The sequence below is a fragment of the Brassica napus genome, chromosome C9 (genome assembly GCF_020379485.1).
Source record: "Brassica napus cultivar Da-Ae chromosome C9, Da-Ae, whole genome shotgun sequence".
Lineage (NCBI taxonomy): Eukaryota > Viridiplantae > Streptophyta > Magnoliopsida > Brassicales > Brassicaceae > Brassica > Brassica napus.
The window spans coordinates 52,825,597-52,838,813 of NC_063452.1; positions in this window are offsets into that span (position 1 = coordinate 52,825,597).

Below are 13,217 nucleotides of genomic sequence, written 5' to 3' on the forward strand. Positions count from 1 at the left end.
TTCTACTCATATTTGTTTTTTGTTATTTATATCTTTTATAGTAAAAACTTTAAATAATTGATAACAAAATTTTCATTGTGGGATTAACAGTTATAGTAATTTATATTTTAACACCATTGAAGAGAGTTAAGAGCTTCAACTAGACTACCTCGAAGTTGCAGAAAATCAGAGTTTAAGCAGTGAGGAATCAACCCTTGATAATAATGCCAGGACCAGTGACTCGGGTCAGATGGAAACAGAGATTAAAAGTAGCGTGCTGGCTCTGGCTCTTCCGGCTCAGTGGCCTGTTGGTAAAAGGATTGACCAACCTGAGCCGTCTAGGTTCGAGGGCAGAGCGTACTGAAGCTTGGCGGTGAAGAAAGGAGCATAGAGGTTGTTGTTTTGCATGTGTTAATGTGTTTCTGTAGTTGTCGTTTCGATTCTTTTTGTCTATGTTCTAAATTGGCTTCGTCTGTGTTAAACCGTCCAACACCAATGCTTAACCAAACTTGTAAACCGTTTTAAACCGGTGGGCACTTGAATGTTGCTACAATGCTACTCGTCCTTCCTGTCTATCTTTGCTATTGTTCGTAAAAAATACAAATTAATTGCATATATGGGGATTTGAACAAAACAAAAAAAAAAAAAATTGCATATATGGGGATCAAATTAATATGCTATATATCGATATAAATTTTCTATACTAGTCAATAAGATTGCAATATTGATGAATAGCGCACAAAGGAAAAGTTTAGATAGTTGAGAAAGGGTTTAAAAGTTGGTTATTCGAAGGACCAAGGGACCATTGCAACTCTCAAGAGAAATTGCATGACAAAAGCATATTATTGTAGAGGAGAATATAGGTATAGTTGAATTCAACATTGCATAGTGTTGTGACTTTTTCTAGTGGGTCTAGAAAGTTGCACGTCAGTTGCATACTTAGTAGTTAGTATACACGTATTTGGATACGCCTTTTCCAATAACGATTCTATAATCAAAAACTATACGTACTTATTGTACTTCTTTTGCAACAAAAAAAAGCTTCAAAATACTAAAATCCGACTAATGATTAAGTTATTCTTTGGTAGGAATAATAAATAAGTGATGATATATTGAATCAACGGAACTCTGTTTAAATTTATAGAACACCTCTCACTACAAGAAAACAGCAAGGATACTGAGGGAAAAAATCGTCGGAATTTCGTCGGAATAACGTTATTCCGACGACATACCGACGAAACAAGTCCTCGGAAATAATTCCTCGGAATTTCTTCTTTCCTCGGAAATCCCTCGGAATTTTCCAACGGAATTCCGAGGAAACAAATTTCCGAGGAAATTCCGAGGATCACTAGTTTGTCGGAAATCTCATCGGAATATACCGAGGGAGAACTTCGTCGGAATATTTCCTCGGAAGCTCATCGATCGATGCTTTTTTGGACACATATCCATCGATCGATCGGAATATACCGAGGAAAATCTTCCTCGGAATATTCCGAGGAACATGTCCCTCGGTATATTCCGAGGAAGATGTCCCTCGGTATATTCCGAACGTTTTTTTATAAACAGATCGATCGATGGATTTATGTCCAATAACGCATCAATCGATCGAGTAAAAATATAATTAATTTCCTCGGAATGTAAAAAATATTAATTTTTTTAAAAAAATAAAGTTTTTGAAATTTAAATTCGAAAATATAAAATTAAAATTAAAATTAAAATCATATTAATTAATATTCAAAGTTTCACAAATAAAAATAAAACATTCCGAGTTTTTGGAAAAAAAAAAAACTACGGGTCTGGCACGTCCGGGAACACCTCGTTCGGGTACATCCTCTGCATCATCTCCATCATTTGCTGGTTCAGCCTCCTCTGTGCCTCATAGCCCGCCTGTTGAGCCGCCATCTGGGTCTCCAACAAAGATATGCGATCATCCTTGTCCTTCAACTGAGCCGTAAGTACTTCTGGATCAACAAAGGGCGGTGGTGCAGAAGAAGGAGGAACCGACCGGGTGCGACGACCCAAACCGACCAAACGTCCCTTCTTCTTTGGAACCGACTGAATAGAAAATAGCCAAATTTACAAATTTAAACCAAGAAATAAATGAATTGAACTTAAAAAAAAAGAACTTACGGATTCAACGATTTCGTTGATTCGAAACCGGGACAAGTTGGTCGAAGCCGTCGAAGCGTCATCCTCGGTTTGAAGCTGAGACACTTCGTCTACCACCTGAGTTTGGACCAGGTCGACCACGTCCCTCACAAGACCGTCATCAATCTGGCCGGTCTTCTTGTTGGTATACGCCCTCCTCATTAGGGCGAGATCATCAACCGGCTCGCCATCATTTTCTTCCGCCTTGAAAAAAAACATAAATTAAAAAACATTAGAAATTAGAAGAAATGCACAATAAATTAAAATTCTGAAACTCAAATAATTGAAGAAAAAGCGGTTGAACTTACCATGCGATCTCCCAGAGTGGCAATAGATTGAGCACCCAAGTTATGCTTGTAGATGCCCTTCCCTTTACGGTCGCTCCTGCGGTTGGTGGAGTTGGTGGAAGAAGTTTCTTTCGTCTCTTCCTTATCCCAATGCGCACACAACTCCCTCCAGACCGTGTCGTTCATCGACTTTGGGACCTTTTAATAAAAAAAAAATAGTTTAATAAATTAAAAATAGTTTAATAAATTAAAAAATTGTTTAATAAATTAAATCGAACCTTATTGATTTCCCACTTCTTCTTCCACTCGTGGATCTTCTTCCCATAGTTGTCCATAACTTTATGGACGAAGTGGTGATAGATAAAGAGCGTCTCATCGGAATTCCAGTTGAACTCTTGCTGGAAAAAAAAACACAATTAGTAGAAAATTTATATTAAAGATTTAAAATATAAGTAAAAAATTAGAATACTTACCGCAAACTGACGAAACCACAGAACCTGCTTATCGGTAGGGAAGTGAGTGAAAGTCGGATGTCCCCTGTCGAGGGCCGAGTACATCATACGGTTGATCCATGCGCTGATCCCGTTCCCGGATCGGTTGAACCTAATAAAAAGAACAAACGGTTAATAATGAATCCAAATTTAAAGAAAAAAAATGTTTAATTACCATGTTTGACCCCGTCCATGTGGATACGGAGTGAGATACGGAAGATGGTCACGACCGGGCTGTTGAACCAACTCCGCAACACTCATCACTCCCGGAGGACCCGGAGGAGCAGGAGCGGATGCAGCAGCGGGAGCGAGAGGAGCAGGAGCGGGTGCAGCAGAGGGAGATGTATGGTTGGAGCTGTGGGGCGAAGGGGAATCCTGAAAATGGCTGGAATCCCGAGACTGGCTCCCCGTACCACCACGACCACGACGCTGTCGAGGCCGGGTCTGATCATCATGAGACCTGTAAATTAAAAAAATATATTTAATAAATACAGAAATATATAAATTAATTTTTTTTAAAAAAAAATCCCAAATAATTTAATCACAAAAAAAATTTATAGATATTAAAAATATTTAATAAATATATAAAAATAGTTCTAAAAAACAAAAAATAGTTTTAATAAATAAAAAATAGTTTAATAATTACAAAAAATAGTTTTAATAATATATATATATATTAAAATATTTTAAATCCCAAATAATAGTTTTTAATCACAAAAAAAGTTTTATAGATATTAAAAATGTTTTGTAAAATCCAAAATATCGAATTTATATACAAAAAAGATTTTGTAAAATCCAAAAAATCGAATTTATATAGAAAAATCGTTTTGTAAAATACAAAAATCGATTTTATATACAAAAATCGATTTTATAAATACAAAAAAAATAAAAAAATTCTAAAAAAATTCTAAATCAATTCAACAAAACAAATTATTCAACCAAATCACAATTCTAAACCTATTATACAACCAAATCACAATCCTAACCAATCACCCTAACAAAAATCTATCAAAACTACACAAAAACCTAACAAATAGAACCTAAGAGAGTGGGATAGGGTCCTTACATGATTTGTGTAAGAGAAGGGGGAGATCGCCGGAGATATCGCCGGATTTCAGTGGGAAATCGCCGGAGGAGTCGCGCAGAGGAAGAAGAGAGAAATGGGGAAGAAGAAGCGGCTCGTGGTTATAAAACCTAGGGTCCGACGGACATTATCCGTCGGAATTCCGTCGGAATTCTAATTTCAATTTTCGCGAAATATTTGCCCGGTAAAATGAAAATATTCCGAGGAAATTCCGACGGATAGTAAAATATCCGTCGGAATTTCCTCGGAATATTCCGAGAAATACCGAGGAACTAGTGTTTGGGGTTTCAAAACATCAATTTTTTTTGCCGTATTTCATTTCTTATACAATTGTAATGCATACCATTGAGGATTCTTTGTATAGATGAGCATAAACCATGAAATAACAAATTTCAAAACTAATTGAAAGTATTCCCTTTACCGTTCATTAAAAGGTATAAGTGTTTCTCTTATGTTGTGGGATTTCGTTCATACAATCGGAAAAGTGTTAATTATACGGTAAGGAACAAATTTTTGACTTCATAATGAACGTAAGACACTTAATAAGGGTTATATAGGTGTTATTCAAACCGTAAAACGTTGTTTTTGGTTTAAAAACCCTATTTCCTCGGAATTTCCTCGGATTATTCCGAGGGAATTCCGAGGAAACCCTCTTCTTCCTCGGAATTTCGTCGGAATATTCCGAGGAAATTCCGAGGAACTAGTGTTTGGGGTTTCAATACGTCAATTTTTTTTATAAACGGATCGATCGATGTATATATATCCAAAAACATCGATCGATCACTAAGATGGACCAAAGCGTAACAATGTGATCGATCGATTAGATTATCCCATCGATCGATCAAGAATCTCAAGCGTTCCTCGGAATGTCCTCGGAAAATCTCGTACGTTTTTTTATAAACGGATCGATCGATGTATATATATCCAAAAACGCATCGATCGATCACTAAGATGGACCAAAGCGTAACAATGTGATCGATCGATTTGACTATCCCATCGATCGATCGAGAATCTCAAACTTTCCTCGGAATGTCCTCGGAAAATCTCGTACGTTTTTTTATAAACGGATCGATCGATGTATATATATCCAAAAACGCATCGATCGATCACTAAGATGGACCAAAGCGTAACAATGTGATCGATCGATTTGACTATCCCATCGATCGATCGAGAATCTCAAACTTTCCTCGGAATGTCCTCGGAAAATCTCGTACGTTTTTTTATAAACGGATCGATCGATGTATATATATCCAAAAACGCATCGATCGATCACTAAGATGGACCAAAGCGTAACAATGTGATCGATCGATCCGTGTTTGTACAAAAACACATCGATCGATGCGTGTGCGGGAAACAGAATTATAAGGCAAAACCCGAACTTTTTGGATCAAAACCTCAGAACTCTTATCCCCTCCGATTTCCCTATAATTCGATCCCCCCCCTTTTCTCTCTCTATAATCATCCGATTTGAACAATTTTGGGCTCTATTCCCCTTGATTTTTCGAGCTCTACCTGATTCCTACACTCGTTTTCACCCTAAGACAGGTATACTCCGCGAATCTCCACATTCTGAAATCGTGTTCTTGAGCAATTTTTTGGGTTTTGTGAATTTCGTATTTCCGTGTTGATTCTTTGATCAAATATGCATGAAACAGATGTTTAAACATGGAATAGAACACAATTGTCTGTGATCAACGAGTTTGGAACAGGATTTGAGATGATTTAGGGATTGAGAATTTTTTTCAATTTGGTTTTTTTTATCACAACTCGATTTCGCCTTTCATTTTCATGTTGATTTGAGTTCTTAATTGATTATAACCATGTTGAGAGCAATGATTCTATTTTGTAGAGAATGAAGCGCACGAAGACATCAGCAAAGAAGAACACACAAGAAGAGGGTCCGTCTCAGCGAGACTCAGCGAGAGAAGCAAAGGCCAAAGAAGTGGGATAAGTCTGATACCACCCACTACAACAACATGAAGAAGGTAGCCGTTCCGGCTACACAACTAGCATGTCCTGAGACGATGACAATATTGGGAATCAAATCAGACATTGAAGGGCTGTTCCAGAACATGGGTCTAGGCCAACTATGCAACCTCAACGAACCCACTTATCCGGAGTTGGTACGCCAGTTCATAGCATCCGCATACGTCAGCCATCCCGATGATAGCCATCAGGAAGGTTTTTTGGCATTCGTAGTGCAGAAAGTATACTTTGATGTATCTTTCACAGACCTCTGCGGACTATTTGGATTGAGTGCAGGGGAGAGGACATCTGGTCTTTATTGGACTTCAGAGCTGTTGAACTTCTGGGAAACGATTGGCACAGGGGTTTATAGATCTTCTCCAGAGCCCAGTACTGAGATATGCCACACGCCTCATTGGCTCATTGCTATACGGGACAACCACAGCCGCATCAGTCACGCAATGGGAGTTGTGCCTCCTGTACCAAGGTGTGAAGCATTTGCTACCGGCATTTGGAAACTCTACATTCCCACCTGCTACTGCCTTCAACATGGGAGCGGTGCTGGCCGCAAACTTAGCAGGATACAAGGGGAAAGTAACCAAATCCAAGAGCAGTGCATGTGGATTTGGTGCAGTGATTACTCGGATCCTTACACATGTGGGTGTAGACTGCGAGAACCATCAGGTAGCACTGGACAGATCGAACAACATTGCTTGGAACTACCTGGATGTCATTTCTCTAGTAAGTAAGGAGTTCATAGCTGGTCCCCACTCGAGGATCGATCGGGATGGTCCTTACGTCTACGTATTCCAGGACCGAGCGAAGAAAACACTCTACTGCCACCTGCCTCAGATCGGCCTGACTGCTCTACTTTCAGAGGCTGCAGTTGAGTTCCTACCCCCTGCTACCGCACTAGTAGACAAGCCATCCTTCTTCACGCCAAAATATCAGACCAAAGGCAAGGCCGTGGTTGATGAAGAAGGAGAAGATGAGGCTGCACAAGCCATTCCAGATGATTCACAACCCCATCAGCTACTCCCATCAGACTCCAGCCAGTACAAGCTGCAAGAGCTTCCACCGAACGCCACTTCGCGCCAGCAACAACATTGGAGAGATCAGAGCATAAAGACAAACAACGACATGCTACACAAGATCTGGGCTGCCATTTCACGTATCAGGCCGTGTCGTTGCCAAAAGGATGATGTAGTTCATCGGGACAACTCTCCATCCAGCTCTGGTTCGGGTTCGAGTGGTACACACAGGGTAAGAAAGAGGTCCAAGAGACCCAAAGATGCAGGAACATCTGGAGCAGGAGACGAGGAGTAGGAGCTATCACCGGCCAGTATTGCCATTTGATTTCCGACCGCGCTATTTTATTTTCTTTTCTATTCTAACGTTTTATGGTCTTATTTTCTGTTAATTTTGAACTTAGTTTTTTTTTTTTTTTTTCTTAATTATGAGTTCGTATTTCTTTTACATGGTTTCTTCGTTTTATTTGGTTGTGTTTTGAGTAGTTTTTAATTCGTATTCAGCTTTGCCTTGCTAGATAAACCAAATAACTAATATCCGAGGAAAGAGGTTATATCAAGTGTTCCTCGGAATTTCCTCGGTATTTCTTAAAAAAAAAAAAAAAAAAAATCAATGGTAGTCTGTTTCCGAGTCATCATCACCAGATGAATCTGAATCTGGATCTTGGTGAAACTCTCCAATCACTGGTTCATCCTCTACGTGAACGACGGCTTCCTCTCCGAAGTCGGTTAAATCGACTACAAGGCCAACTCCAGCTAAATCTTCTGCTGCACTTAAGTTGCCGGATGTGCTTGGTTGTAGTGGGTCTTCCAGCTCAGAACTTCCCTGAACTCGGCCTCTCGGGTTGAGTCTTGTAACAGTAACCCATGGATCATCTCTGTTCCTTACCCGGGGGTACTTGATATAACAAACCTGTAACATTTAGAAAAATTATAAATTAATACACATGATGATGAATCATTCTGAATAATTAACATTTAATTACCTGATCGGCCTGAGAAGCAAGAATGAAAGGATCATAATATTGCAGCTTTCGCCTCGAATTTACTGATGTAACACCAAATGCATCTGTTCTCACACCTCGATCTGGAGTGTTGTCGTGCCAATCACAATAGAAAACAGTACAGCGCAATCCAACCATGCCCAAATACTTGATTTCCAAAATCTCATGTATGTGTCCGTAGTATACATCATCTCCTGATGCAGAACAAACGCCAGCATCATAAGTCGTACTCGAACGTCTCCTCTTCTGAGTTGTGAATGCATATCCTCGAGTACAAAATCTCGGATATGACTTCACAACAAAGTTTGGTCCAACGACCATCTCACGTATCCAATCGTCAAATGTTTCACCTCTGGCCAAACCAGCAGACACCTATTAATAGCACATATATATATGTTATATCAATAAATGTGAATTAGTATAAATATGTGATAAAATATATTTTAATTTGTTTAAAGCACTCACATAAGTAAACATCCATCCAGTAAATTCTCTCTGCTTCATTTCTTCTAGTTCGTCCTCTGTGGCGTATCTATACTCGAACCGCTTTTCTGCCATGAAAATCCTGTATATGATGACAATAATGTAATTAATTAAGATTTAAATTTCAACTTGTTAAAATAAAAATTTGTAAGCTCATTTATTTACCTCTCATATTGAAGAACGTCTTCGCAGTTGGTGAGCAAATATGTTTGCAAATGACTGCGCTCCTGCTCAGTAAGTCGACGGTCCTTTGGTTTTCCGCTAAGTCGTCCAACGTCTGTGAAAATGTCTGGAACCGTAACATGATATGTTGCCCGTTCGCCTCTATCATCATGCCGAGCAGGTCTTCTGTTTTTGGTCTGAACTTCTGCTGGAAAGTAGTACTCGGCAAAGTTTGAAGTTTCTTCATTGATCATCTGTGCGACTATAGAACCTTCCACCCTACTTAAATTTTTCACCATCTTCTTCAAATGGAACATATACCGCTCATACAGATACATCCATCTATACTGCACAGGACCACCAAGTTCCAATTCTCTTGCCAGGTGAATAACAAGATGCTCCATAACATCAAAAAATGAGGGAGGAAATATCTTCTCAAGGTTGCACTGAATCACGGCTATGTTAGTTTTCAAATTTTCAATACCTTCAAGAGTCACTGATCTCGTGCATAAATCGCGGAAGAAACCACTTATCCCTGCAATTGCTTCATGAACATTTCGTGGTAATAGTTCCTTGAAGGCGAACGGAAGGAGGCGCTGCATCATTACATGGCAATCGTGGCTTTTCAAGCCAGTAAACTTTCCTTCCTTTCTGTCGATACAGTTACGCAAATTTGATGCGTAACCGTCTGGAAATTCCACATCGTTTGAAATCCAATCAAAGAACGCATCTTTTCCCTCTGCATCAAGTCGGTATATGGGAAAAGGAGCCCTACCATTCTCATCAACATGAAGTTCTGAACGAGCACATATATCGACTAAATCCAGTCTTGACTTCAAATTATCCTTTGTTTTACCTTGAACATTAAGGATCGTGTTCATGAGATTGTCAAAAAAGTTCTTCTCAATATGCATGACATCTAAATTATGCCTTAGCAGATGATCCTCCCAGTATGGCAGATCCCAGAAAATACTTTTTTTGTGCCAGTTATGTAGTTCTCCAACAGCATCTACCGGAAAACGCTCATGTCCACCGACGTCTGGCGTCCTTTCTGCACCAAAATCTCTTAGTTGTATCTTCAAATCTTTCCCACAAATTTCCGGAGGTGGACTGTCAAACACCCTCTTGTTCTTCGTAAACAAATTCCTACTCCTACGATATGGATGATCAGGTGGTAGGAATCTCCTGTGACAGTCAAACCAACACGTTTTCCTTCCGTGTTTTAGTTGGAAAGCATCAGTGTTATCTTGACAATATGGACATGATAGCCTTCCATGCGTTGTCCATCCAGACAACATACCATATGCTGGAATCACTTATTGTCCACATTAGTACTGCCCGCATTTGAAAGTTTTCTTTACACGAAACATCGTATGTTTTAGCACCTTGAGCCCATAGTTGTTGCAACTCATATATTAGTGGCTGAAGAAACACATCAAGTGATCTCTTAGGATGCTCTGGTCCGGGAACGAGAATCGAGAGAAACAAAAACTCTCGTCGCAAGCACAAGTTTGGGGGTAGGTTGTATGGTGTAAGAATGACGGGCCATAGAGAATAATGTCTTCCACTCTTGCCAAACGGACTGAAACCATCAGTACATAATCCAAGGTAGACATTTCTTCTCTCATACGCAAAGTCGGGATACTTTGATTGGAAATGCTTCCACGCTTTTGCATCTGAAGGATGTCTGATCTCACCATCTGTTGAGTGCTCCGCATGCCATCTCATTGGTTGCGCTGTGCGTTCAGACAGATACAACCTCTGCAACCTTTCCGTCAAAGGTAAATACCACATCCTTTTATATGGCACTGGAACTCTTCCACTCGTATCTTTATAACGAGGCTTTCCACAAAATTTGCATGTAACCCGCTGTTCATCCGCCCTCCAATAAATCATGCAGTTGTCGCTGCATACATCTATTACCTGATACGATAAACCAAGACCAGCTACGAGTTTCTGAACCTCGTAGTATGAACCAGGAGCTACATTATCCTCGGGTAGAATACATTTTACAAAATCAGCAATCGCATCCACACAGTCTTCAGCCAAATTATAATCTGTTTTAATGCCCATCAATCTTGTAGCAGATGATAAAGCTGAATGACCATCTCTGCAACCTTCGTACAATGGTTGCTTTCCAACATATCATAAAATCTCCTAGCTTGTGCATTGGGTAAATCTTCCCCTCTAAAATGATCATTCACCATCTGCTCAGTACCTACACCATAATCTACATCCGTTCTAATTGGTTCTTCTAATCTAACCGCTGGCTGAGTTTCGCTAGTACTACCATGTTCATAATCAGTTTCCCCATGATGATACCAAATTTTATAACTTCGTGTAAACCCACTCAAATATAGATGAGTCCAAACATCCCACTCTTTAATAACCTTTTTATTTTTACAATTAGAGCAAGGACATCTTAACATACCTGTTTTTGCTTCCGGTTGTCGGTGAACTAACCCCATGAATTCGGTTATACCTCGTTGGTATTCTTCCGTAAGCAATCTCGTGTTCGGATCCAAATGAGGTCGATCGATCCAAGAACGAAAATAATTTGAAGAAGACATATTTTTTATGAATCAAATTCGTGTGTAAATAGAGTAAGAGGGAGGATGAAGATATGGAGTGAATGAAGAGGAAGAGGAGTGCTTGTATTTATAGTTTAAATCCTGCCGACAGACCGAGGAAATTCCGACGGAATTCCGACGGAAAAGGCTAGTTCGTCGGAAATTCCTCGGAATTTTGTAAAATCCCCCAACGGCTCTCCAACGGCTATAATATTTCCTCGGAATTCATCGGTTTTTTCCGAGGAGCACATTTTTCCTCGGAATTTCCTCGGAATATTCCGACGGATTGATATTTCCTCGGAATTCCGTCGGTATATTCCGAGGAAATTCCGAGGAAACCCAATTTTGTGTTTCCTCTCGGTATATTCCGACGATTTCATTTTCCGTCGGAATGTCCGTCTGAATACCGCTTTTTTCTTGTAGTGTCTTTAACATTTTGTTAATTTGATCATATAAAAATATAATATTAAATATTTATAATCTTTTAAAGTCATAATTGTTTTCTGAATACCAAAAAATTCCAGATCAAAGCCCATAATCTTTGTAGGCTCGAAACCACAACATATAATATCTAGCTGTCTCTAAACTTACAGTTTATTTGATAACACATACGCTGACGATAGAGTCAATCTACAGAAAACAATTGATCAAAAATTAAATAGTCTACAACATTTTACATATCTAAAGCTCGAGCTTTGTATTTTTTTTTTTGCTATGAAAAAAAAAATGGTTTCATATTTTTGCCGGAAATCCAAGCATTGTAAATAGTCTCTCCCAACATGAATTGAACCCAAGTGACAGTAGTTACAGCCACAGCTTCTTTACCACTAAGCCAACTCAACGTTGGTTGAGCTTTATAGTTAATATAAAAAGTGTTAAATCTTTGATCATTCATTATAAATAATTTCATAAGTTAGTATTTCTCCATATATTTGGATTCATTGCCACCAGTTTGGCTTGATTCTCTCAATTTTTAATCTTTATATCATGGTAGAAGAAAAAGAATAGCGATAACACATCTTTAGAATCATGCACTATATTGAAAATCAAATCTTGAAAAAAAAATCAAGTAGCTGGGTCGCCCATGATAAATCATCACATTTATGGTTCTCGAACGCCTCCGGGCGAATAAACCAACAGCTTCACGTACTGATGAGGCTGAAAACACGAGATATAAGAAATGTCTCAAATGTATAACTGCAGCTTGCACTTTTAACGTCTGCTCCCATTTCGTTCGCCGCTACCACGACATGCACGTGCACCCCTTCTCTAGAAGTTACGTGAGTTTTAGTTTTTCTTATGATTTTTGTACAAAGTAGTTTCTGTTATGATAATAGCTTTTTCATGGAAGAATTTTGGCTATAATGCTAATAATGACTGGACCATATAACATATTTTAAGTGTTGTTCGTTCATACCACAAATAGGATATTTACATTGTAGTTTTACTGAATGGTTTCCAACGAACGTCGGGATGTTCTTCTTTCAAGCAAATTAGTGAGTGGAGCGAGCAGTTAGTAGTAAATAGTAACATAATGCAGCAAGAATCAGAATATGTAACATTTATCAATAATATGGTTTAAGTTAAAATTTATTAATTTCAAATTTCATAAAACATTGTTAGTGTTTTCAAATCGATTCTCTTGAATTTTCACAAAAAAGATTCTTTTGGTCTAGTGATATTTCTAATCGTTATAAGTCTTTTATACTAGGAGTAAAATGCTTATTCATATAAGTATTTGGACGATTCGGTTTCGTATAAACTAGGAGACATCACTCAATGGATAGGGTATCCGTCAATCGCTAACGATTAAATCATATTGTGGACATTAATAACAATTTGTATAAGAATATTCGCAAAAACTTTATTGTCTACGTGTGTTGGGGTATATAATAAAGATATAGATAAATGAGGTATCGAGGCAGATGTTAGTGGTCATTGACCAAGTGGAAAGGTTCGGACAGGGCTCCAAGGACCACCGTTATGTGGATGTTCGTCACACATCACAAGGTATAT